This window comes from Lepus europaeus, chromosome 6, assembly GCF_033115175.1.
Source record: "Lepus europaeus isolate LE1 chromosome 6, mLepTim1.pri, whole genome shotgun sequence".
In the NCBI taxonomy this organism is placed as follows: Eukaryota; Metazoa; Chordata; class Mammalia; order Lagomorpha; family Leporidae; genus Lepus; species Lepus europaeus.
This window is the reverse complement of record NC_084832.1, coordinates 123,462,486-123,490,287: the sequence shown is the minus strand read 5'-3', so window position 1 is coordinate 123,490,287 and position 27,802 is coordinate 123,462,486. Positions and strand designations below refer to the sequence as shown.

The 27,802-nt window shown below is 45.8% G+C and overlaps 1 long non-coding RNA gene across 1 annotated transcript in view; it reads left to right on the top strand.

The window, feature by feature from the left end:
- Positions 1-27,802, top strand: part of LOC133761986 (uncharacterized) — a 50,180-nt gene that overhangs the window by 13,818 nt on the left and 8,560 nt on the right. The window lies entirely within an intron of this gene.

Genomic DNA, 27,802 nt, shown 5'->3' with positions numbered 1-27,802 from the left:
GGATTGATTTTAGAAGTTCTTCCTCAGCCGTGGCATTGCCTGTGTATACAAAGGCTATTGATTTTTGTGGATTGATTTTATATCCTGCTACTTTGCCAAACTCTTCGATGAGTTCCAGCAGTCTCTTAGTAGAGTTCTTTGGGTCCCCCTCCTCCGTTCCCGCGCTGGCGAGATTCTGTGGCTCTGGCTCCTCTCCCGCCGCTGCCGCTCGGCTCGTCTCGGTTGGTTTTCCACGCAGTGGGTTCCCTGTAAGTCCTCTGTGTCTCATCCACAAGATCCGGAAGCGTTTCCTCTGCAGTTTTTTTCTTGAGTCTTTTCCTGAGGCTACAGTAATTCCACTTTTATGAAAGTTTATTTTCCCAAACTAAGGCACACGTCCTCACTATCCGCCATCTTGGCTCCGCCCCTGTCTAAATAAATATTTTTAAAAAGAAAAAAGTTCTACCATTTACCTGTTCACATCTGCAGTTAGATGTAAATTTTTTTTTAAGATTTATTTATTTATTTGAAAGAGTTCATAGAGGGAGAAACAAAGCCAGACAGCAGCAGAGATCGATCTTCCATCCATACAGCTGGGTCTGGACCAGGCTGGAGCCTAGAAGCAGGAGCTTCTTCCAAGTCTACCTTGTGGGTAGCAAGGGCCCAAGCACTCAGACCACCCTGCACTTCTTTTCCCAGGCAGTTAATAGGGAGGTAGATCGAAAGTGGAGCAGCCAGGATTCTAACCCGCACCCATATTGGTGGTTGGCATCACAGGTGATGGCTTTACCAGCTACCCCACAGTGCCAGCCCCAGTGTAAGTTCTCTAAGCCTCGGTCTCCTTATCCATAAAATATTGATGAGTGGTGGGGACCCAGCTACTTGAGCCATCTCTGCTGCCTCCCAAGATCATGTTAGCAGGGAGCTAGTGGTAGTAGAGCTGAGTAGCAAGCCGGGGCACTCCTCTGTGGGAGGCATCTGAACCTCTGAGCCAGAGCTCCTTCTGCCCCCCCCCCCCACATAGCTCTTCCATAACATATGCCCCCTAATAATAGTTGTTAGTATTCAGCTTGGGCTTTGATGCCACAGGGTCTGGGCTTAGAATCTGCCTCTGCCACTGCTTAGTTGTATGGCCCTGAGGTGTTCTCATGTATTTTTTGAGTCTTAATTTCTTTGTCTTACCTTACAGGATTGTAAGGAGGAAACTGTTGCTTAGTAGAGTCCCCAAAGCGTGGTAGATACAAGCACCTGGCATTTTGCTCAGGTCTTTGATGGGACCACACGTCAGCTATTTCCCTCTTTGCTCCTAACTTTTCATTGCATGGATCAATACAATTTGAAATCTAGTGTGTATGCATTGAAGAGAGGTTTGAAAGTCAGACCCTTTATCAACCCTTTTGTTAAATCTTTTAAAGTTCATTCTGCAGGCTCAATCTTACCCAGCAGTTCAAAATGAACACAGTGGATAAAATGAATGCAATAAAACAATTCAGATCTGAATGTTAAGCGTTTTTTAAAAAAATTCCGCAAAGGGCACCTGTCTTCAAGGCGTATGTTTTATCAAGTATGTTATCAAGTAACATCAGTTCCATTTCCTTGTTGTATGTTTAAGTTCAATAGGAATGCTAATTATAGTAACATTTTGGAGCGAGGAGTAATTTTTGGAATCTGAATCATGGCTCAAAGGACTGAGAAAGTGGAGGAAATATCCAAAGAAAGCAGTAAGTTCATCTAGAGAAATAGAAATGGCTCGAAAAGAATGAAGTTCAGCAGCCATGATTCAAGGCCATCTAAGGACAGTGATTCCAAAACACCGCAGGTCACAGATCATGTTCCCAGTGCAGCGGGGCTCCGTCTATTCTCATCTCTGCACAATTTCCCAGATGTTATGTAAGGCATAAGGAGTCCTGTTGCTCAAGAACCTTATTGCTGAAGGTTCACCAACTGCAGACTATCAGAGGAAATTATTTCAAGCCATGAAGCTGTCTGGTTAAATGTCATTATCTTCCCACTGGGACCTGGGGAAAGCAGAGCATTGGACAGGGAGGCAGGAGCAAGGATGAGGTTGCAGAAAACTCGCAGGTGGCAGTCTGGGTCTGCTTCATCCACGGGTGGGAGCAGGAAGAGCAGTGGGCAGCTGTAAAGCACATTCTGCGGCAGGGCTCGTCAGTCTCCATCTGGGGCCGGGTGATTGTTTTTTCTGTAGGGTGTGAGGGGGGCACTGTCGTTTGCATCATAGGGTATTTATCAGCATCCCTGGCCCCCACCTCCAAGATGCCAGTAGCCCACTACCCCACACCTGCCCCAGGTGTGATAACCATAATGTTGTCACACTTTGCCAAATGTCCTTGGGGAAGGTGGGGAGTTGAAGTAGGAAACAAGGTTGAGAAGCACAGCTCTGGAATGGCGAGAGGTGAAGAACAGGAATTCACTCTGGCCGCCCTGCGGTTTCCTTTCTCCTTTGTCAGTGGCTTGCTGTTTGAAAAAGGATTTTTATGGGTCTTTCCATTTCTTTGTCTCATTCGACCACTTTGTTTTCATTGCAGTCAACAATGAAACAGGCTGAGCTCACCCGAGACCCTCAGTGAAGCTCTGGGGTAGCAGGGTGGGCAGCAGGAGGGCATGACATCATAGGGAGCAGGCCAGGCCAGGAGTCACATGAGGACAGGATGCGTGGTGCACACTGAAATCTAATGGTCTCCTTCAGCTATCCTAGTGGCTCATAGAAACAGGGGTGGCAAGTAGAAGAAAGGAATGAATCATTTGGGAGAGAATTCACACATCCTTGCCCACCTGGCAGCATGCAGGCCCAGGTGCATCACAGGTGCAGTAGGGGTGGGTTACGTTTGTGTAGTTCAAAAACAGTTCCCATGAGATTGCCAGGTGTTCCTTTCTCCTCCCAGTTGAATCACCTGCCAGAAGGGCTTTCTGTGACTCAAACCTATAGCACAGGTAAAACTCTGAACAGCAAGATACAGATATTCCTTGAAGCACTGTTGGAAAGAGTGAAATCTTGGAAATAAGCAGGTTTCTAAATAAATAGTGGCAGAATAAGAATGAAATTATTTTTTTATATAAATAGTATTTAGCATGTGTAAAACCTGCAAATTTTGGCCATTACCATGAAAAACTATTTTTGCAGATGGGAAAGTGTTTAGGATATAGCCTTAAATAAAATTAATAGGACCTCAAACTAAGAATAGTGAATCTCAGAGGCTTATATGAAGGGTCTTCAAAATGTTCATGAAAGTGTATTGGGACAAAACTATGCTTAGATTGATTTTTCCATGACATTTCTGATACACCTTATATTTGATCTCAACTCAGGACCCAGCCATGACACTCTGTCCCTTAGGGTTCAGTCATAATTTCTAAAGTGAACAAGCTTGGAGGAATTTGCTTTGCCTTTTTCAATACTTTATTTATTTGAAATAGATCTCATACCCACTGGTTCACTCCCCAAATTCTCACAATATCCAGAGCTGCTCTAGGCTAAAACCAGGGACCAGAAACTCTGTCTGCATCTCCCACCTGGGTAGCAGGGACCCACCTTCTTCAGCCATCACAGGCTGCTGCTTAGGATGCACAGTAGCAGGAGACAGGAATGGAGAGCGGAGCCAAGACTTGAACCCATCACTGTGACATGGGAGGTGGGGATCCCAAGCAGCACCTTAATGATTTTGCCAAACACCTGCAACTCCTCTTATGGTTTAAGGAGTAGGAGAGATAGGGAGCAGGATCAAGGGCCAAAGGCCACTGGCCGTACTGCTCTTCTTAGCAGAGCTGGGTGAAGGGCTTGCTAGCCTGGGAGCCCCTATGTTGTCATTGTCCAAGAGATGGTAGAACATGAATGAGCACTCGGCACTATGCAAACCCTGGTGACATGGAGAAGATTGTCAGTTATTTTCTCAAGTAGAGAGTGGTTACTCACTTGTTGTCATATGAGAGCCCTGGGGGACACTCTTGAGCAGCAATAAGTGATCGGACAGATTTCTCATGAAATTGGGTCCAGTGGATTCCACGTCCTTTCATTTTGTCAGTAGTTGAGTATTTAGAATTCTCTTCCCCAAACTGAAGAATCCAGAATAGAAGAGGTTGTCAGCTCCCCTCAGGTTTTACTTCTTCATTCTTTCCTTGCTCAAAATAAATGTTGAGCAAGCATTGAAATGGAATTAATTTTTTTAGTTTTATTTATTTGAAAAGCAAAGTAGTAGAGAGAGAGTGAACGAGCGAGCGCACCAGTGGATGGGATCTCTCTATGTATCTCTTTCTGTGTCTCTGACTTCCCAGTAAGTAAGTTTCACTCCTCAAATGCCCACGATGGCTGGAGTTGGACCAGACAAAGCCAGGAGCCAGGAATTCCCCTGGTCTCCCAATACTTTAGCCATCGTGTGCTGCCTTCCAAGGTGAGCATCAGCAAGAAGCTAGGTTAGAAGGAGAGGTGCGGTTTCATCTCATGCAATGTGATAGTGGATTTCAGTGCTACAGGAGCAGCTTAACCCGCTGTATCACAGTGGCCACCCCAACAGAATTAATTTTAAAGGGCACTAGATTATCATTTCACCTAGGAAGCTGTGTGTTCCACTAGGTCCTGATTTCACGTTGGCCTTGTGGGTCACTTTAGAGCCTCGTAAACAGTGAGGCTGTTGGCAGAAGCTGAAGGAGTATGTGTGTGTTGTGTTTTGCTTGTTCCGTTGTCCAAAAAATCTGAACACAAAGACCTAAGCAACACATGCAGTTTGGGACTGGGGCTCAGGTCATAATTATTAAGACAAGGTGTGGGAGCAAGGAACTTTGCTGTTTTTGTGGATCCCTGCTTGAGTGACAAAACATATGAAGGCCAAGAGAAAGGTTGGATTTGCCCCTAAGCCAACACCATTGTCTAAGTAATAATGCATGTGACTGATGTCTCAGAGGGCCAGTAGTATCTTCCTAGATGGATAAGGTGGATGTTAGCGGTTCGTTAATAATGTTTCTTACTAAACTTTAAGTAGAGCTTTAGTATTGGGAAAAAATGGAAAACTTAGAGAAGAAAATTTGAAGAGATTCAGGCCCCCATTGTTTTATTTTTCAGTTTTTCATAGATACATTATATTTATTTAAAAGGCAAAGAGCCAGATTTCCTATACATTAGTTCTTTCCCCAAATGCTCTCATTGGCCAGGGCTAGGCCAGGCTGAAACCAGAACCTGGAATTGAGTCCACATCTCCTATATGGGTGGGAGGAACCAAATCACAGTGTGCATTAGCAGAAAACTGGAGTCAGAAGTGGATCTGGTGCTTGAACCCAGACACTCCCATATGGGATGTGGGCATCTACCCATTAGACCAAATACCTGCTCCTGTTTTTGAGTTCATGTGCTTTGGTCTTTACTTTAAAAAAAAAAAAAAAAAAAAAAAACTTATTTATTTATTCAACAGAATGAGTTACAGAGAGTGGAGAGTTAGACATCTTCCACCCACTGATTCATTCATCAAATGGCCACAATGGCCGGAGCTGGCCTGATCTGAAACTTGGAGTCAGGTCTTCTTCCAGGTCTCCCACATGGATGCAGATTCCCAGGCACTTGGGCCGTCTTCCACTGCTTTCCCAGCTGCTTTAGCTGGAAGCTGGATCAGAAGTGGAGCAGCTGGGGTTTGAATTGGCACCCGTATAGGATGGGGGCACTGCAGGCAGAGGCTTTACCCACTAAGCTGCAACTCTGGCCCTGCTTTTTAGCTGTTTGAAGCAGAGTCAGAAAAGTTGCTCCTCCATAGTTTTATCCTTTAATCTCATACTGGTTTACTGGTGTCATGGATTTTGTTTTTCGTTTGGTTTCTGAATCCTGAATGTAGAACTTGTTCTACCAAACTTTTTCTGTTGTCATTTGAAAACAGTAGAAGCTCGGGTCTTTGTGGAATTGTGGAATTTGTGGAGTTTTTTTTTTGTTTGTTTGTTTGTTTGTTTTTTGACAGGCAGAGTGGATAGAGAGAGACAGAGAGGAAGGTCTTCCTTTTTGCCGTTGGTTCACCCTCCAATGGCCGCTGTGGCCGACGTACCGCGCTGATCCGAAGCCATGAGCCAGGTGCTTCTCCTGGTCTCCCATGGGGTGCAGGGCCCAAGCACTTGGGCCATCCTCCACTGCCTTCCCGGGCCATAGCAGAGAGCTGGCCTGGAAGAGGGGCAACCGGGATAGAATCCGGCGCCCCAACCAGGACTAGAACCCGGTGTGCCAGCGCCGCAAGGCAGAGGATTAGCCTGTTAAGCCACGGCGCCGGCCTGTTTGTTTTTTTTTAACAAACGAAAATGTATTAACAAATGACATACAACTCCTTGGCCGACATGCATGAAGGAACTCTGGAATTTGGGGAGGTCAGGACTTACTGAATGTGTCGCTCTTTTCTTGCCAACACAGTATTTCCTCGCAATAATCTGTTAGTTTAGTTTGAATCCTGAAATAAGCCAATCGTTACAGGGATAAAAACAACACTTCAAGTGACCAAAACCAGCTCCTTGTGTAATTTTATAATATTGTACATATTGGTTTGTGTTTCTACTCTAGAATCTCTGGTTAAAATCAGATGTTTCTCTGGTTTTTACTTCATATTTAGGAATTTTGTAGTAGATTAAATTGCACATTTGTAAGTTCAGAAATTTTCTTTGGGTGTTGACATGTAAACATTGTGACAGTGTTTTGATGTCTATTAACTGTTCAATATTTTTATTTATTTTTTTATTTTTGACAGGCAGAGTGGACAGTGAGAGAGAGAGACAGAGAGAAAGGTCTTCCTTTTGCCGTTGGCTCACCCTCCAGTGGCTGCTGCGGCCGGCGCGCTGCGGCCGGCGCACCGCGCTGATCCGATGGCAGGAGCCAGGTGCTTCTCCTGGTCTCCCATGTGGATGCAGCGCCCAAGGACTTGGGCCATCCTCCACTGCACTCCCGGGCCACAGCAGAGAGCTGGCCTGGAAGAGGGGCAACCGGGACAGAATCCGGCGCCCCGACAGGGACTAGAACCCGGTGTGCCGGCGCCGCTAGGTGGAGGATTAGCCTATTGAGCCGTGGCGCCGGCCAACTGTTCAATATTTTAAAATATCCAGAATACTTTGTTTATGAAAAACATATCTTAGGGCCGGCGCCATGGCTAACTTGGTTAATCCTCCATCTGCGGTGCTGGCATCCCATATGAGCGCCGGTTCTAGTCCCAGTTGCTCCTCTTCCAGTCCAGCTCTCTGCTGTGCCTGGGACGGCAGTGGAGGATGGCTCAGGTGCTTGGGTAACTGCACCCACGTGAGAGACAAGGAGGAAGCACCTGGCTCCTGGCTTCGGATTGGTGCAGCTCCGGCCGTAGCGGCCATTTTGGGGGTGAACCAGCGGAAGGAAGACCTTTCTCTCTGTCTCACTGTCCAACTCTGTCAAATAAAAGAAAATATATTAAAAAAAACAAAACATATCTTCTCATTAGAGAAAGGAGAAAGTATGGAGGTAGTTATTTGTGTGCTCCCAGAAAAAAAGAACTGTCAGTACTGAATAGTCAAAGTCATCATAGACCTTAAAGATTGATAAAGTAAGCACACAATTAATCTGATTCTTTTTCTTAATTTTTTAAAATGTATTCAGTGGGGCCAGAGTAACTGTGGTGTAAAGCTGGCCGATATCCATGTGGGCATTGGTTAGCATCCCTGCTGCTCTACCTGCAATCCAGCTCTCTGAGGATGCGCCTGGAAAAGCAGTGGAAGATGGCCCAGGTGTTTGGACTCCTGCCAGCCACATGGGGGACCAGGTGAATCTCCTGGTGCTTGGCTTTGGCCTTGCTCAGCCCTGGCCATTTGGGACACTTGAGGAGTGAACCCGAGGATAGAAGATTAATGCCGTTCTCTCTCTTCCCCTCCCTCCCTCTCTGTAACTCTGACTTTCAAATAAATAAATAAATCTTTTAAAAAAGCAGTTGTTCAAGAGGGAGAGAGATAGCTCCCATCTGCTGGTTCATTCCCTAAATGATTGCAAGAACCATGACTGAGGAACTCCATGTAAGTCTCCTGTGCGGCCGGTGTCGCGGCTCAACAGGCTAATCCTCCGCCTGCGGCGCCAGCACACCAGGTTCTAGTCCCAATTGGGGCGCCAGATTCTGTCCCGGTTGCCCCTCTTCCAGGCCAGCTCTCTGCTGTGGCCTGGGAGTGCAGTGGAGGATGGCCGAAGTCATTGGGTCCTGCACCCCATGGGAGACCAGGAAAAGCACCTGGCTCCTGGCTTCAGATCAGCGCAGTGCGCTGGCCGCAGCGCGCCTACCGCGGCGGCCATTGGAGGGTGAACCAACGGCGAAAAGAAGACCTCTCTCTCTGTCTCTCTCTCACTGTCCACTCTGCCTGTCAAAAAAAAAAAAAAAAAAGTCTCCTGTGCTATCTCCTGCTGTCTCCCAGGATCTATATTAGCAGGAAGTTGAAGTCAGGTATCAAACTCTGGTTCTCTTATATGGGTTACAGGTGTCTTCGGTGCTAGGCCAAATGCCTGCTCCTTTATTTCTTTAAACAATTTTCATTTGTATGAAGAGAGGAAGAAAAAGAAAGTCTCAGTATGTAAGCTTAGAAACAACTCAGGGAAATAAACAACTAACAGAGGGAGAGACAGAAAGGTCTTCCATTCATTAGTTCATTCCCCAAATGGCCATAAGGGCCAGAGCTGGGCCGATCCGAAGCCAAGAGCCAGAAGCTGCTGATGGGTCTCCCGCAGTGTGCAGGGGCCCAAGGACTTGGGCAGAGAGCTGGATTGGAAGAGGAGCAGCTGGGACATGAACCAACACCCATATAGATGCCAGCGCTGCTTAGCCTACTATGCCACAGTGCCAACCCCTCCATCAAAATATTCATTCTTCCTTTTACGCTTTATATTTTAGAGAAGTTTTAGGTCCATGGCAAAGTTGGACAGAAAGCAGAGTTCCCCTAAATGTCCTGCTTCGCCCAGGCACAGCTTCCCCGGCTGTTAGCACGCTCCACAAGGGTGGTGTGATGGGCCAGACACTGACATACCGTCAGCAGGGCTCATGGTTTCCAGGAGGGTTCCCTCTGGGTGGTGTTCCCTTGGTCTGACAAATGCGTGAGGAGGTGAGTCCACCACCACAGTATCCTACAGGCCAGTTTAACCGCCCTCAAAGTCCTCCAGGATCTGTCTGTTCCCGGCTCCTTCTCAGAGCTGCCTGGCGGCCGTTGCTCTTTGTCCTGTCTCTGTAGTTGTGCCTGACCCAGAACGTCACGTGGTGGGAACCATGCAGTTTGCAGCCTGTTCAGTGGACGGTGTCCGGAAGGGCTTTGCATTCTTCTCATGGCTTCCTGGATCCTCTGTTCTTAGAGCTACATAGTACTCCGTAGTCTGAATGTACCGTAGATTGTTTATCCAGTCACCTGTTGAACAACATCCTGGTTGCTTCTAAAATGGTGGCGCTTGTGGATAAATTTGCTATAAACAGCTGCTGTGTGTTTCTGTGTGGACATAAGTTTTCAAATAATTTGGATAAATTACAGCAAGTCTGCTAGCTAGTGTATATGACAAGAGTATGTTTGGTTTTGTAAGGAACTACCAGGCTATCTCCAAAGTGTCTGTGCCATTTTAAATTCCCACTGTCAATGAATGACAGGCGCTGTTGTCCATGTTCTCACCAATGTTTGGTATTGTCGTTGTTCCCATCCAAGTAGATAGGTAGTGTTGAAAATTTACATTTCCTGAAAACAGTTAAAACTATTTTTGAAATATATATATATATTCAGACTTACATAAAAGTTCTATTAATAAAGAACTCCAGTTTGCCCTTTCCCCATATTCCATTTGTTATTGTTTTTACCATGTTGACTTTATCATTCTTCTGCTTATTCTCATCTCTGAAACCGCTGAGTGTAAATTGTGGGAATGGTGCTTGTCTGCCCTCAGATACTGCAGTGTATGTTTTCAGGAGGAAGGATTTTCTCTTCCACATTTGTGATGTAACTGTAAAGACAGAGTATAATGTCATTGTCTGATCTGTAGATGTTTGTTTTCACCAGGTGCCTCAGTATTATCCTTTAGGGGAGAGAGAACAACCCAGACACAAAAAACCCTACCTAGCATAGTTGCAGTCTGGATTACATACACATTACGTTAGTTGTGCCTTTATAGTCCTTCAACCTGAACGTCTCCTCAGTCTTTCTCTTTTATGACCTTAATATTTTTGAAGGCTGTAAGCCAGGTTTTCTTTTTTTTTTTTTTAAGATTTATTTATTTATTTCAAAGTCGGAGTTAGAGAGAGAAGGAGAGGCAAAGAGGGAAAGAGAGAGGTCTTCCATCCTCTGGTTCACTCCCCAATTGGCCACAATGGCCGGAGCTATGCCGATCCAAAGCCAGGAGCCGGAAGCTTCTTCCAGGCCTCCCACATGGGTGCAGGGGCCCAAGGAGTTGGGCCATCTAATACCGATTTCCCAGGCAATAGCAGAGAGCTGGATCAGAAGTGGAGCAGCCGGGACTCGAACTGGCGCCCATATGGGGTGCTGGCATTGCAGGTGGTAGCTTTACCGACTACGCCACAGCACTGGTCCTAATAAGCCAGGTTTTCTAATGAATATTCCTCCAGTTGGGTTTACCTGTGTTCCCTCCTAATTAGACTGAGGTTCTGCACTTAGGGCAGGAACACCACAAAAGTGCTGCTGTGCCCTCCTAGGTGTTTCATGTCAAGATACATGACAGCAGCTTGTGTATCAGAATGATGCTAACTGTAGACCATGTTTCTCTACTGTGAAGTGAATATTTGTCCCTTTGCAACTAATCACAATGTAGCAGGGGCATACTTTGATCTAAGCAGATATCCTAGTGCTCAGGAGCTTTTTATCCCGGTTACTGTCCATTGGTAATCCTCCTGTGCATTATCACTTAATCAAGTGCTGATTTCTTTCTCCTCGTTCCGTGGAAGCTTATTAGCATTCCACTGTAATGCAGAGTGTTTCCTTATGCATTCATTCATGTCAACTTGGATTCATAGGTTCCTGTTTGACTCAGAAGATTTTGATCCATTACTGTCATTTATTTACTTAAAAATTTGTTTTATTTATCTGAATGGTAGAGTTACACAGAGAGAGGGAGAGACAGAGAAAGAGAAAGATGTTTAATCTGCTGGTTCAAACCCCCAAATGGCTGAAATTGCCATGGTTGGACTAAGCCAAAGCCAGGAGCTTAGAGCTCCATCTGGGTCCCCCCACATGCGTGGCAGGGGCCCAAGCACTTGAGCCATGTTCCACTGCTTTCCAAGTGTGTTAGCAGGGACCTGGATCTGAAGAGGAGCAGCTGAGAATCAAACCAGTCCTCAAACGCGATGCCAGTGTTGCAGGCAGCAGCTTAACCTGCTGTGTCACAACGTTGGCATGCGTTGCTATCACTTTTAATTTTTATGTTCTACTGTGAGCTGGATTCTGGTCCTTCTGACATGTTCTCATCATGCTTGAGGTACTTTATTATTTTGGGCCACAATATAATACTCCAGGTTTATCCTAAATTTTTCTCCCCCGTCCCTCAGATCAGCTGTTTCTCTAGGGGCTTCTGGTTCCTTTATCTGAAAAATGGTTTGTAGAAATAAAATGGATACCAGATACACTCATTGCTCTTGGAATGTCATTACTTATGTGTATATTCACACACATATATCCCCCTCTGTATCTATGAATGTATGTATCTGATGTATAGCTACAGATACCTACGTAGCAAATGGCAGCACAAGTTCATAATGATAGTTTTAATTCCAATCCAGTAATAAATTAGCTTTGACAAAGTAATAATTCATTTGTTGTCATTCCTGTCCAGGATTTATTCTCATGTTCTACCTTTCCACTACTTTCTCTGACAATAAGAAACTCTCTGGCCAGCGCCGCCGCTCACTAGGCTAATCCTCCGCCTGCAGCGCCGCTAGTCCCGGTCGGGGCGCCGAATTCTGTCCCTGTTGCTCCTCTTCCAGTTCAGTTCTCTGCTGTGGCCCAGGAAGGCAGTGGAGGATGGCCCAAGTGCTTGGGCCCTGCACTCGCATGGGAGACCACGAGGAAGCACCTGGCTCCTGGCATCAGATCGGCGCAGCGTGCTGGCCGTAGTGGCCATTTGGGGGGTGAACCAACAGAAGGATGATCTTTCTTTCTGTCTCTCTGTCTCTCACTAACTCTGCCTGTCCAAAAAAAAAAAAAAAGAAAGTAACTACCCTCCCGTTGTTGTCATCAAACTTATCCAGTTCTAAAAGTCAAAGTAATGTCAGAAACGCTAGGTCATACCACTGGGAAAAACAAAACAGTTAACTAGAGTTCACTATCTGTTGCATTCTCAGCATATATAGTCAGCATACCATGTTGGGATGTTTTTTAGGGGCGGTGTTGGGGTACAGCCAATTAAATTATTGCTTAGAATACCCATATCCCATTTCAGAGTACCTGGGTTGGAGTCCTACCTCTACTTCTATTCTACCTTCCTACTAAGATCTCCCTCCCTCCCTCCCTCTCTCTCACCCTCTTTGTTTCTCTGTCACTTTGCCTTTCAAATAAATAAATAAAACTTTAAAAATACTTTTGCTAGTCTTTAGGATATTGTCTTCAGTGTCATTATGTTAATTTTTCAGTATCATTTGATATATGGATAAGTTCTCTTGATTAAATTTGTGTTCCATTATAAGTTTGTTGCTTAAGATTTATTTTATTTATTTAAAAGACAGTTACAGAAAGAGGTGGAGACAGATAGAGAAAAAGAGATCTTGCATCCCCTGGTTCACTCCCCAAATAGCTGCAGTGGCTGGAGCTGAACCGATCCAAAACCAGGAGCCAAGAGCTTCCTCTGGATGTCCCAGGTGCGTGCAGGGGCCCAAGAATTCAGGCCATCCTGTGTTGCTTTCCCAGGTATATTAGCAGGGAGCTAGATTGGAAGTGGAGCAGCTGGGACTTGAACTGGCACCCCTATGGGATGCTGGCACTACAGGCTGGGGCTTTAACTCATTGTGCCACAGTGCTGACCCCTGTTAAAAGTTTTTAAAAAAAACATGTGGGGTATGTGTGTGTAAAACATTCAGATGGTTCATAAATCACAATTCTATAAAGGGGTGTACTCAGCAAGTGCCATGTGTTTGTTAAGCACATAGTGTTTCTTTGTTGAGAGTTCTTCCTCCTGAGTGTGTAACTGTGGACCTAGATACCATGGTTCATTCTCTGCGTTCTGCTCCCCTGCTCGCTGCTCCCAAGCACACGCACGCATACACATACATATTGAGCAGACGCTGAAAAGCCGGCTACATCGTGATTTCTGGATGACCTGTGTTTCTCCCTCTCTGGAACACAACATGATTCTAAATGGAAACAATATTCTTAATCTCTGTGCAATGTATTGTTTTTACTCTGTGTATGATAAACATATATATGTTATTTAAAAATATTTCTTTTAAAGATCTATTTATGTTAATTATTTATTTGAGAAGTAGAGTTACAAAGAGAGGGAAAGAGAGAGAGAAAGGCCTTCCATCCTCTGGTTCACTCCCCAAATGGCTACAACGGTTAGAACTAGGCCCATTGGAGCCAGAAACTTTTTCCAGTCTCTCACATCGGTGCAGGGGCCCAAGCACTTGGGCCATCTTCTACTGCTTTCCCCGGCCATAAGCAGAGCTGGATTGGAACAGGATCAGCAGGGACACAAACCAGTGCCGATATGGGATGCCAATGCCGCAGGCAGAGGCCTAGCCCAGTATTACACAATGTCAGCCCCAAGATTTATTTATTTGAGAGGCAGAGTTACAGAGACAGAAAGAGACATAGAGAGGTCTTCTGTACAGTGGTTCATTACTCAAATGGCTGCAGCAGCCAGAGCTGGGCTCATCTGAAGCCAGGAGCTTCTTCCAAGTCTCCCACATCAGTGCAGGGGCCCAATCCCCTCCTGGGCCATCCTATACTGATTTCCCAGGCTGTTAGCAAGAAGCTGGATTGGAAGTAGAGCAGCCAAGACTCAAACCAGCACCCATATGGAATGCTGGCACCGCAGGTGGAGGCTTGACCTATGCCACAGCACCGGACCCTAAAAATATCATTTCTTAGAGGCCCAAGTTGTGGTGCATCACGTTAAGTTGCTCACCACATCCAATATCAGAGGGCCTGAAATTGAGTTCTGGCTCCTCCATTTTTTATTCAGCTTCCTGCTAATACTCCGGGGAGGCATGAAATGATGCCTCAAATACTTGAGTTCCTGACAGCTTGCAGGAGACTGGGATGGAATTCCTGGTTCTTGGCTTCAGGCTCCTTCAGCCCCAGCTGTTATAGGCATTTGGAAAATGAACCAGCAGCTGAACACTTCTTTCTGTCTATGCTTGCCTCTGTGCAACTCTGCCTTTCAAGTAAATAAATAAAACTGTTTAAAAACATTAAAAAAACAAAAAAAAAAAAAAAACCAGGAGTCAGCACTGTGTCACTACCGGATATGCTGCCATTTGAGATGCCCCCATTCTGTATCAGAATGCTATCCAAGCCCCAGCTGCTCCAATTTTGATTCCGGTTTCTGCCAATGCACCTGACAGCTCAAGTGCGTGGATGCCTCCTACCCCCATGGGAGAGCCAAATGGAGTTCCAGGCTCCTGGCTTTGGTCTGGTCCAGTCCAGGCCATTGCAGCCATTTGAGAAATGCACCAATGAATGGAAGATACCTCTCTCCCTCCCTCTCGCCCTCCCGCCCTCCTTCCCTCCCTCCCTCCCTCTTTCTCTCTCTCTCCTTCCCTCTCTCTCTCTGTTCTCTTTTATCTCTCCCCTTTGTCACTTTGACTATCAGATAAATTTTTAAATATCTCTAAAAAATACCATTTCTTCTGAAAATGTCATAATAGGCTATGAGGCTCAGTCTTACTGTACAAAAGCAGATTTCCTTTGTTAAGAACAAGCAACCTTGTTTTGTTTTTACTTAAATTTAGGGCAAACGAAACATGAATCACTTGCTTTATTAAAAAAGGAGACCCTGGGTCAAGCCCATTCTGCCAGCTCTGCTTCCTCAGGATGTGTATCTGTGTGTACTTCTGGATCCTTCTCGAACAGTGGCCACCTTCTCCAGTTAGCTCACAGCCAGTGTTGTGATGGTGGTGGGCGGTTGAGAGAGAGCGCGCACGAGAGAGCAAGCTCCCATACACTTGTTACTTGTTCACTCCCCAGGTGGCAGGCCATGGCCAGGACTTGGGGTGTCTAAATGCAGGGACCATTAACTCAGTCCAGACCTATGTTACCCTATGTGGGTAACGGGGCACAACCACTAAGAGGCATCAGTACTGCTTCGAGGATTTGCATTGACCAGAAGCTAGAACTGGGATCCAGAGCCAAGGATTAAACCAGATTTTCAGATTTACTTATTTGTTTGACAGGCAGAGTTACAGAGAGGGAGAGATTTTGAGATCTTCCATTTGCTGGTTCACTGCCCAGATGGCCACGATGGCTGGGACTGGGCCACGCTGAAGCCAGGCGCCAGGAGCTGCTTCTGAGTCTCCCAGTGGGTGCAAGGGCCCAAGCACTTGGGTCATCCTCTGTTGCTTTCCCAGGCACAGTGGCAGGGAGTGGGATCAGAAGTAGAGAAACGGGGACTTGAACTAGAGTCCATATGGGATGCTGGTGTTGCAGGCGATGGCTTTACCTGCTGTGCCACAACACTGACCCTGAGACTGATTCTTGAAAGCAAGCGCCTGCTGTGGAAAAAGTTGAAAAGATTTTCATCATTATATTTTGAAGTCCTTTATAATATTTTAAGCTCTTCATCAGGAATTGAGCTTTGTTATTAAGAAAATTTGACTTTATAAAATATTGAATATTTCTTTTGATCTTAGTCTCTGCTGCAAAAGTATATACCTTAATCATCTGACACTTTGGGAGAAAGATTCTGTTTTTTTCTTCCATGTAAATTTTCAGATCCAGTGAATGTTTGAGTGCCTACAATGTGCTGCGCACTATTGTAGGAAGTGGAGATAAGTGGAGACATCAGTGATCAAAACTGACTTTAAGAACTCTTGCCCTATGGAACTTTGTTCTGGTAGATGTAGACATAGAAAGTAAACATGCTCAGTGGGGTGGGCAGCTGGCTTCGTGGTTAAGGCAGCAGTTAAAATGTCTAAACCCCATATTGCAGTACCTGAGTTCAGTACAGGGCCCAGCTCCAGCTGCTGCCTTAAGCCTCCCGTCTATGTGCACCCTGGAAGGCAGTGCTAATGGTTCAAGTAAGTGGGTCCCTGCCACCCACAGGGGGAACTTGATTCAGTTCATGGCTCCTGGCTTTGACCTTAGCCTTGTCTGATGTAGGCTTTTGAGAAGTGATGGAATTCCTTGTCTACCTCTATTTCTCTATCTTTCAAATACGTTTTTAAAAAAAAAAAAAAAACCTAAAATATGTACATTATAAGATGCTAAGTGTTTGAGAAAAAACACTAGTGTAATTGGCCCTCTATGTCCCATGGTTTCTGTATCTGAGGATAAATATTCAGGGAAACAAATCTCTACTGAACATATACAGACGTTTTTTCTTGTCATTATCCCCTAACAACACAGTATAACAAGTCTTTGCAAAGTGCTCATGTTGTATTTGGTGTGAAACTAACGTAGAGATGATTTAGAATATACGGGAGAATATGCATGGTTCCTGGCAGACACTTTGCCTTCTTGAGTAAGACGCTAGAGCATCTGCAGGTTTTGCTATCTTTGGGAGTCCAGAACCAGTCTCCATGGCTACTGAGGGACCACTGTGCAACTCTGGTAGTGGAGACACTTGTTTTTTTTTGTTTTTTTTTTTTTTTTTGACAGGCAGAGTGGACAGTGAGAGAGAGACAGAGAGAAAGGTCTTCCTTTTGCCGTTGGTTCACCCTCCAATGGCCGCCGCGGTAGCACGCTGCGGCCGGCGCACCGCGCTGTTCCGATGGCAGGAGCCAGGTGCTTCTCCTGGTCTCCCATGGGGTGCAGGACCCAAGCACTTGGGCCATCCTCCACTGCACTCCCTGGCCACAGCAGAGGGCTGGCCTGGAAGAGGGGCAACCGGGACAGGATCGGTGCCCCGACCGGGACTAGAACCCGGTGTAACCCTCATGTCAAGGTGAGCCTCTTGAGAAGGTGAGATTCCAGCACAGGTTTTCAGTGGGAAAAAGCATCAATCAGGCAGCTCTCTGGGGAGGGTGCACTGTGGGAAAGGGAAACCACGTGAACCTCACAAGGCTGGAGCGTGCCTGGCTTGATGAAGGAGAAGCAAGGAGACCTGGGAGACAGAGCGGCCTAATGACGCCACTCGAAGGACTTAGGTTTTTACTCTGAGAGACACGGGGAGCACCTGGAGGGGTTGGCTGGCGGTGCTGTGGTCTGAACGTTTGTCCCCTTGAAAACACATCTTTAAATTCAGTTGCCACTGTCACAGTATTAAGAGGTGGGGCCTTGGGGTCAGTACTGTGTAGCCGGTAAAACCCCTGCTTGTGGCCCTGGCATCCTGTTTGGGCAGTGGGTCAAGAAGTCCTGGCTGCTCCTCTTCTGATCCAGCTCTGTGCTAATGGCCTGAGAAAGCAGTGGAAGTGCTTGGGCCACTGCACCCAGAAGCAGCTCCTGACTCCTGGCTTCAGATCGGTCCAGCTCCGGCTCTTGGTGCCATTTGGGGAGTGAACCAGCAGATGGAAGATAGTTTTCTCAGTCTCCTCCCTCTCTGTAACTCTGCCTCTCAAAAAATAAATGAATCTTTAAAAAAAAAAAAAAAATGGTGAGGCTTTTCAGAGGTGACTAGGCTGCGAGGGCGCCACCTTCATGGGCGGAGTTGCTGCTCAGTATGAAAGAGTGAGTTCAGCCCACCGTCTCCCTCTTACATAGCAGGAAGGGTTCTTACTGGTGCAGGCACCTCGAAATTGGACTTCCCAGCCCTGGAACCGTAAGTCAGCATGTTCATGTTCGTTATGCATTGCCCGGTTGGAGGCATTCTATTGTAGTAGCACAAAATGAATTGAGACAGGAGGGAAGCAGAGTGGTAGGCAAAGGTAGAAGCTTCGAGGCTAATGAGGAAGCTCTTGGACAGGCAGGGCCAGAGGTGACGGTGGTTCAGAGCAGGATGGGAGCAGTGGAACTGGTCAGTGAGAATCTCATTCTGGATGTGATTTGATGAGGCGCTGACAGAACTTGTTGGTGGTCTGGAAGTGAAGTCTGAAAATCAGAGATGAAGATTTCGGGCCCAAGCACCATAAAAACCGGAATTGCTGTCAGCTGGCACAGGGAAGCTTTGGATTGGAGGCTTTTTGGGAAAAGGTATTTTAATTTGGAATGTGTCGAATTTGAGTTGTCCCTTAGACAGCCAGGTGGAGCTGACATTTAAGTGGTTTGATAAATGTGTCTGGTGTCCAGAGGGAGAGAGAGCTGTAGATAGAAAATTGGGAGCTGACAGCATGAGCCTATATTGGTCACCAACAGAATATCAGTGGAATAAGTAAGAGAACCCAGGATATATTCACCCCTGAGATCCCTAAGAAGTGCAGAAAACAGCAAAGGAGACCAAGAAGAATTGTCCAAAGAACAGGAAGAAAACCCGAGGCCTGGAAGGGGAAGTGGGGTGACGCTGTCTATCTGGAAAAGCTGTAACAGCTGACAGATGAAATCCATTACAGGGGGGCTGGCGCTGTGGCGGAGTGGGCTAGACTTCCACCTGTGGTGCTGGTGCCTGGTCCTGCTGCTCCTCTTCGGATCCAGCTCTCTGCTGTGGCCTGAGAAAGTGGTGCAAAATGGCCCAAGTGCTTGGGCCCCTGCACCCGCGTGGGAGACCTGGAGGAAGCTCCTGGCTTCAGATCAGCCCAGCTCCAGCCATTGTGGCTTTTTAGGGAGTGAGCCAGCAGTTGGAAGATACCTCTCCCTCTCCTCTCTTCTTACTTCCTTCCCCTCTCCCCTGTGTATTCCCCTCCCTTTCCCTCTTTGTTTCTTCCCCCCTCTCTCCCTCCCTGTCTGTAACTCTGCCTCTCAATAAAATAAATCTTTTTTTAAAAAAATAAATCCAATGAAGAGGTGCATTTGTGATTACCAGAGAGGAGTATGGTGAGAGCTCTGGTGTTGGGGATGGGCTCAAATAGGAAGGTGGATAAGGCAGGAAAGAATCTTGTGATGTGATGTGGATGGGGGAGACCATAGAAATCCTCTGATGATGGTGGCTTCTTTTTAATTCTTTTTTTTTTTTTTTTTTTCATGCTGCTTGAAAGGCTGAGATACAGTCAGAGATCCCATCCCTTTAACTGCTCACATAGCCAGGGCTGGACCAGGCCAAAGCCAGCAGCCCAGAGCTGCATCTAGGCACTTGCAGCATCCTCTGCTGAGTCTCAGGATGCATCTGCAAGAAGCTGGATTGGAAAAGGAGCGAGGACTTGAGCCAGGCACTGACCTTGGGATGCCGCTGTCCAAAGCAACAGCCTAACTGCTGCAACAAATGCCTGAGCCTGGCTTTGATCTTAGTGAAGTGGCAGAGGTGGCCCTCAGTCAGCACAAATGATTGAGGACATGGTGGAAGTTTGAATAGAGAAGAGGTCTGAAATAGTGATCCAGGAATGCATTTAAAGTGAGGCCTGGGAGGGTATTGTGGAGGTTAGTTAAGCCACTGTTGGAGACTCTGCATGCCATACCATGCCTGGGATTGAGTCCTGCCTCAGTGTCCTGTCCAGCTCCCTGGCACTGTGTGTAGAGAGCAGCTGGTGATGGCTCACGTTCTTGAGTCCCTGTCACCATTTGAGAGACCTGATTGGAATTTCTGGTGCCTGGCTTGGGGCTGGCCCACACCTGGCTGCTGTTGGCATTTGGGCAGCGCTTGTTTCTCACCACCCCCCACCTCTGCTTTCAAATCTTAAATGAGGCTTGTCTGTGGCTTAAGTTGACACATGCAGGCATAGAAAAGACATTGAGTAAATGAGGGTTTTTAGTTCTTCCAAGTAAGACAGAGCTAGAGGGGACAAGGAAGTTGAGTGAGTGCACAGGTGGTTGTGGTCTTGAACATGGAAAGCAAACTGGGTAATGGAGCAAGAGGGGCTATCATGAGCAGGTGAAACAGCCTCTAAAAATCTGTTTGCTGAAATTCTTAACTACAAAGTCCTTAGCATAGGACCAGACACCAGATAGTGTTTATCAGGGAAGCCTCCCATCAAATTGACCTTGGGGATCCTTGAAAAGACAGCCACCCAGAGCCCAGCTGAGACAATAGCATTTGGGAGTGTGGAATCCCTGGTCAGCTACGGTGCAGCTGATTCTAATGTGTTGATAAGGCCGCAGATTTTCTGTGTCAACCAGATGAACTCTTAATACAGCTGTGAACTTGCATGTCTCCCATGCGCTAGGCAACGTGTTGTTGTCTTATTTCAGTCCCACAGCCCTGCAAGGAGAGTTTGTGCCCATGGTCACGTTGGTGGCAGAGCAGGAATTCCTAAACCATTGTCTGGGACAGGCCCTTCCTGCCCTAAGCTGCACCGGTGACCGTAGCAGGAGCAGCCCCACCTTCAGCGGGACCTTGTTGGAAGTGCAGCACAGCCCTGCTGTGTCACTGCATTTTCACAAGATCCCTGGTGATGCTAGGAAGGAGTTCTCTGAATTACTCCACGTTGGCAGTGCCCATCCACTTCCTGTCCACTATAACGTGATCCACACAGGCTGTACTGATGCACCACAAAGGCAGTGTTTATCAAATGCTTCCGTTAATGCCAACTGCTCTTAAGCATCAGTTAATACATGGCTTATTCGTTCTTTATGGGTTAAAAATCCTACAAACTTCTAGAAAGGACTATGAAAATGTCTTCCTTCTGAAATCCTGAAAACATCCAGGATTTATCTGTAGGACTTGGAGACCCTAAGTACTGTGTGAAACTCAGTGCAGTGTTCCATGAAATATGAGCAGTACGGCGATTCATGGTCACCATGTGCTTTTTCCTTGTGTCTTAGGATGACCACAGGAGTTTATTTTTGGGGTTCAGGTAACTCATCTACTGTCAAATAACCAGTGATAGCAGGACTAAGACTTTAATAGAGTTCCTTTTGCTTTATTTCCATGTGTGTTTCACTATATGAGACTACAGAATATAGGCCAACACCGTCAACTGGAGTAAGCTTCATTTCCTGGGGTGCAGGGCAGCTGTGGTATTCATTCCTGGAGAGCTGGACTGGATCCGTCCCTGTGAGAACTCCATCTCTATACGTAGCAGTCTTGGGTCTGTGGCAGACTATTGTTATACAGGGTTTTCTTCTGGCTTGTTTTGGTAATTTTTAAATTAGGCTTTTTTGTTTAAGTTTTTATAACTTCAATTTTTTAATTCATTTTTAACAGATTCAGTGTGATCTGGAGATAAAATCTTTTAAGAAGAGGCCGGCGCCGCAGCTCACTAGGCTAATCCTCTGCCTTGCGGCGCCGGCACACCCGGTTCTAGTCCCGGTCGGGGCACCGATCCTGTCCCGGTTGCCCCTCTTCCAGGCCAGCTCTCTGCTGTGGCCAGGGAGTGCAGTGGAGGATGGCCCAAGTCCTTGGGCCCTGCACCCCATGGGAGACCAGGAGAAGCACCTGGCTCCTGGCTTCGGATCAGCGCGGTGCGCCGGCCGCGGCTGTGGTGGCCATTGGAAAGTGAACCAACGGCAAAAGGAAGACCTTTCTTTTTTTTATTTATTTTTTTTTTCTTTTTTTTTTGACAGGCAGAGTGGACAGTGAGAGAGAGAGACAGAGAGAAAGGTCTTCCTTTTGCCGTTGGTTCACCCTCCAATGGCCGCCGCGGTAGCGCGCTGCGGCCGGCGCACCGCGCTGATCCGATGGCAGGAGCCAGGTACTTCTCCTGGTCTCCCATGGGGTGCAGGGCCCAAGGGCTTGGGCCATCCTCCACTGCACTCCCTAGCCACAGCAGAGAGCTGGCCTGGAAGAGGGGCAACCGGGACAGGATCGGTGCCCCGACCGGGACTAGAACCCGGTGTGCCGGCGCCGCAAGGCGGAGGATTAGCCTGTTGAGCCACGGCGCCGGCCAGGAAGACCTTTCTCTCTGTCTCTCTCTCACTGTCCACTCTGCCTGTCAAAAAAAAAAAAAAATCTTTTAAAAAGATGTATGTATGTATTTGAAACAGTTAGAGGCAGAGACAGAGATAACTGAGCCAATTCAAAGCCAGGATCCAGGAGCTTCCTCCGGGTCTCCCATGTGGGTGCAGGGGGACAAGGACCTGCGCCATATTCCACTGCTTTCTCAGGCTGTAACAGAGTCGGACCGGAAGTGGAGCAGCCCGGTCTCGGGGCACCCACATGGGATGCTGGCACCCACCACTCCACAGCACTAACCCTACAATTTTTTGTTTTGTTTTGTTTTGGTGACTACTATATGTGAAGAAGGTGCTGGAGATGGGAAGGAGCAACAGTGCTTGGAGTAACTTTCTGAGTCTGAGTAGATAGTTAGAATCATAGTGAGCTGACTACAAATGCTACTTGAGGAAGTCATGGAAGGGGATGCATTGTGGCAGATGCCCACATCCCATATTGGAGTGCAAGTTCAACTTCCACTTATGCATCCCATCCAGCTCCCTGCTAATGTAGCTGGGAATAGAACAGATGATGACCTAAGAGCTGTGGTCCCTGCCACCCACATGGAGTTGAAGGCTCTTGTCTTCTGCCTGGCCTAGCCCTGCCTGTTATAGGCATTTGGGGAGTAAATCAATGGAAGAAAGACTTTGTCTGTCTCTGTTATACTGCCTTTCAAATAAAAAAATCTTTCAGGAAACTCATATTATGATGTAACAAATTAAGCCACTGCCAGCAACACTGCCATCCCATACGGATGCCAGTTTGAGTCACTGCCTTTCTGCTTCCAATCCAGCTCCCTGCTAATGTGCCTGGGAAAGCAGTGGAAGATGGCCCAGGTTCTTGGGCTCCTGGCTTCAGCCTGGTCCAGCCCCTGCTATTGGAAAAGGAACAAAGGAACCAGTGTTTGTAAGATTTTTTTTTTTTAAAGATTTTGATTATTTAAGAGGTAGAGTGACACAGAGAGAGGGGGAGAGACAGCGAGAGGTCTTCCATTAACTGGTTCACCTCCTAAATAGCTGCAATGGCCAGAGCTGAGCCGATCTGAAGCCAGGAGCCAGGAGCTTCTTCTGGTCTTCCATGCAGGTGCAGGGGCGCAAGCACTTGGGGCATCTTCTGCTTTCCCAAGTGGTGGCAGAGAGCTGGATCAGAAGGGAACTAGAACTGGCGTCCACATGGGATGCCGGCAGCACCGCAAGCAGAGGCTTAGCCCACTATGCCACAGCACTGGCCCTGGAAGATTTTTTTTTTTTTCTTTTCTTTTTTTTGACAGAGTGGACAGTGAGAGAGAGAGAGAAAGGTCTTCCTTTGCCGTTGGTTCACCCTCCAATGGCCACCGCAGCCGGCGCACCGCGCTGTTCCGATGGCAGGAGCCAGGTGCTTCTCCTGGTCTCCCATGGGGTGCAGGGCCCAAGCACTTGGGGAAGATTTTTTTTTCTAACTCTGCCTTTCGAATAAAAACATCTTTACCCCCTCCCCCAAAAAAGTCTTTTAAAAAGTTCATGAGGATAGTGGGTACTGGTTAAAATAATGCTTGGGACACACAGACATTCCAATAAGAGTGCCCGGGTTCAAGTCCCAGTGTCATTCTAGCTACCCATATGGGAGTCTCTGATGGGGCTCTGGTTTGCTGACTTTGGCCTTATCACCCAACCATGGTTGTGGGTATCAGGGAATGGGAGATCTCTGTATGTCTTGGTGTTACTGTATTCTCCACACCCCCCAAAAAAAGTTCATGGAAAATGGAATCAGGAAATAAGTTTATTTTGTGCAAAAAAATTTAAAATCCATGCCTAGTTTTTTTACATTTCCCATGAACTTTTTGAAGTACCCTCATATATAATCCTAGATGAAATAACATCTAAGGCATTAGAATTAACTTAAGGACATATTTATTTACAAGATAAAAATGTTTAATAGGAATTAAAGTGCTTAATTTTACAATGTTTCTAATTCTCTGCCTTATGACCAAATATACATATGTTACACAGTATATACACTATCTGCAAGTATTTTACATTCATACAGCTAGAAAAGAAATTACTGGTCATGTACACTTCTTCACATTTGAGCCACCTGTAGAATTCTAGTAACACACTTTGCAAATCTATCAGTCAACAGTTCAAAAGAAAAACCCAGGTAACACTCACCGGTCAATTGTCACAACAGGAAATGCTAATTTGGTTAAAAAGTTGGATACTATACAGATGTGATTGTTTTGCTAGTGAAGAGACCCCTACTGACAGATACATTCCAATACCCACACACAGTGTAATGTACAATGCAGTCCTGTTAATGCTAATAGTCCCGATAGAGCATTTCTTCCCACATCTATTAAATTCTGTATTGGTAGTATTCTGTTACTGAAATATGCTATGAGATTTCTTGATCTTTTCACTAAATCTACCACAGCTATAGGGAAAGGGGCAACCCTCCACTTGACTGTCAGTGGCCCCAAGTCGAGAACAAACTTGAAGATGCCCTGTGCTACTTCATCTGCAGACATAGAAATGACGGTGCACTCTGCTAAATGCTCAGTCCCGAAAGTAGCCCATGACTGACTGAAGGTGGTTTCTCTGCCTCAGTCGAGAGAACAGAGAATGGCACAAAAGAATGGAACTCTTCTTCTTAAGCAAAAAGTGAGGGAAAAGGTATTAGAAAGATACTGTACTCTGTAATTTAGAGGCCAAGGTCAAAAGCGTAGACACAAGGGTCCCCATCAGCACACAGCTACGTAGACGTCTATTTGTATAGTGTATTTGCCTTCTGCAGTTGAAGGTTTGTCTTCCTAACACAGCTCTCTGACCTGAAGAACAGCATTCCTTGTGTCCAACTTTGTCTTGACCTCATTCCTCACTACCTTATCTGCAAAGACAGCAAAGCCATCTTCCTCATGACTGAACAGAACTGACACAGATAAGGATAAATTACATATTTCAAGTTCAGGTAAATTATGGTAAAATATTTAAGTTAAAAATTCTATAAAACCTTGATTCCTATGGGAAGAATTTAAAATCAAGTATTTTTACACATATATACAAATACAAATTCACAGGGTTTTTAAATTAGACCTAATGGTCTCTATGTATAATACTCATATTCTCTACATCTGGAGAACCGTAGCAGATAGTAATATGAAAATAAAGAGCAGTTTGATTTTAATAAAATTGGGTAAAAATGAAGAAATAGCATGATCACCTGCAGATGTCAATAGGAACTGATTAGCCACAGGCCTTTTAATACATTCTTGGAGAATACAAAGTTTAAGAATGAAAACACTGAGATATTCTTGCCTTTTAAATTAATCTTAGCTTATAAATACCATGTGCTTAATCTTAGACCTGCTAAGAACATCATGGGATGCAGGAAGTTTTGCTTAATCCTCTGCTCTGCATTATAGCAAGGATACCTAAAAGAAAAAAAGCAGGAAAAGCAGGATTGTTGTCCCCTGAAAGCTTCCTTGTCCTGTTGGTGCCTACTCCTCAGGATATACATATATATACATATATATCCCAGAAAGATCATTATTAGAGATGTATCATGGACAACATGCTCAGATTAAGAACTCAAGGCTTTGGAATGAGATACAAAATGTGAAGGAAAATCCGAAATCTAAACCCTCACCCTGTTTCCTTAGAGACAGAAAAAGTACAGGAGAATTGTGAGCTTGCACAGGGATTTTTGATGGAAGACATCGATGAATCTTGAGTAACCCTGCAGTACCATTGCTTCTGTATTTTTCTTTATTGGTTTATGACCGGGACCACTGCTATTTGGAAGAAATCTAAATGTGTATGTGTGTGTGTGTAATGGGGACAGGGTACATTTGAAAGGAAAGTTGGGTAATTTTTAAAACTGGAGGATGGGTCATCCAGTGAAGAGTCAGTACGCCAACCCTTTTGTCTATTTAAACTACATGGCCCCAAAATGCAGCTTGATCAGGTAGATCCAGTTTGCTTGGCTTCTGTGTGCATAGCTTTTGCAAAAGTAAAAATGTGTCTATTTAATTCCAAGAAATGATACCCCCTTCCACTCACCCTCTATCTCCCTTCCCTGTATTCAGCAATTTGAATTATTATATGAGAAAGTTAATTCTGTATATTCGTGTGCTAATAGAAAAGCATACCCTGAAGAGTTTTATTGCTTGCATACACAATGGCACTGTAGATGCCATTATTACAAAAATGGCTGGTGGCATTTTTTCATTACTGAGCCCCACTGAGAAAGTTTAATAACATACCAAATGGTTGATTTTCCACAAAAGCAAAGTTTAGAAAACAGTGTTTTGTAATGAGAAGCAGTTTCACCCAGGAAGTATTTTTTGAGTTTGGAGTGGGACTTGAAAGAAACTCTGAATTGGAATGCTGAATTTAATAGGAAAGCAACCACTGTTCTTTTTCAAGTTCAAGTTGGTGTGACTGCTCGGGCGTCTCAGAAGGGAAAGACGCGGCAGGGACTCCTGAGCAGTCTCACTGGAGGTCTTTAGTTTGTGTCAAGTGAAAGCATTAGTGATTCTTCTCCAGGGGAAATGGTGACTGTGCCTCCTCTGCTAACCTGAAGCTCTTCGCAGGCACTAAAAGTTCTTCATAAAAACAAAGAGGTGGACGCTGTGGTGCAGCAAGGGTTAAGCCCCTGCTTGGGATGCCACAGCCCCATATTGCAGTGCTGGTTAGAGTCCCAGTCACTCTGCTTCCAGTTCAGCTCCCTGCTGTGATGTGCCTGGGAAGCAGTGGATGTCTGCCCAAGTGCTTGGGCCGATTTTAAAAAAGAAGTACAGATATTGTTGAGCACAATAATACATACTGTCTTTAAATGAGTATTTTCTTACTAAGTTAAATAACATTGGTCTTCATTGAGCCGAAATGTGAGTGTGCCCATGGTATTTCTGTGCCCGAAGAACTTAACGGCAGGGAAACTGTAATCTCCTTCCTCTTCAAAAACTTTTTAAAAATGATCACTCATAAACCTTGTAATTAGCCCAGATACTTCCAAGTTCTATCTTCCCCTGATAATCATTCCACATCATTATTGGTTGAGATTAAGAAAACCAAATCATCATTGATAGCTGCAGCTTAACTTTCTCAATAGCCACTCTGAACACATGAGTATCTTTCACTGATGCCCACTAGACAGACACAAGACTGGCAAGCAGAAGAGAGAAATGTCAAATTTCTATAAGCCCGCTCTTGATTTGCCAGGACTACCTTTCTCTCTCTTTGGCTCCGGGTATTTGGTTTAATGTTAATGATCTCGATGGCATTCCTTCTGTGGAGAAGCAGACAGTAATTCTGTCAGCCATAACTGGTTCACCTGCTCCTTTGGAGTGGGGAAAAAACACGAGTGTAAGTCTTAAAGCTGTAGGGGCTAGGTACATGTGGGGTCTCAAATGCTGAGTACATCTAGATTTAAGGTGTAAGGGGGTCATTCTTGTGGATTTCTAGCAGATGGATGCACAAATGGGAGAAAAGGATTAAGATAAACAGTTAACTTAATACCATAGTTAAAGCCCAAGTACAGTGTGAAGAGCAGCCTCCGTGACAAAATTAAACTTTTTTTTGATCCACAAAGGGGAAACATTTCTCCCTGTTCAGGCACGTGCACCTCTCAGAAGGCTGCCCTTAAAGTGGTGCCTTTCCAATACTGTGTTTCCCCTTGCTCCTCTCTGGTGAGGTTACTGGATATCACTTTCATGTACTCCCGATCTACACTGCGCACCCCAGACACAGCTTAGGTATGTGGATCTTGTGAAGCGTCTGACAAGGGACTGGCCCGCACGGTTACCGGGAGTACCGATATTTGCAGTCTCCTAGCAAAGGA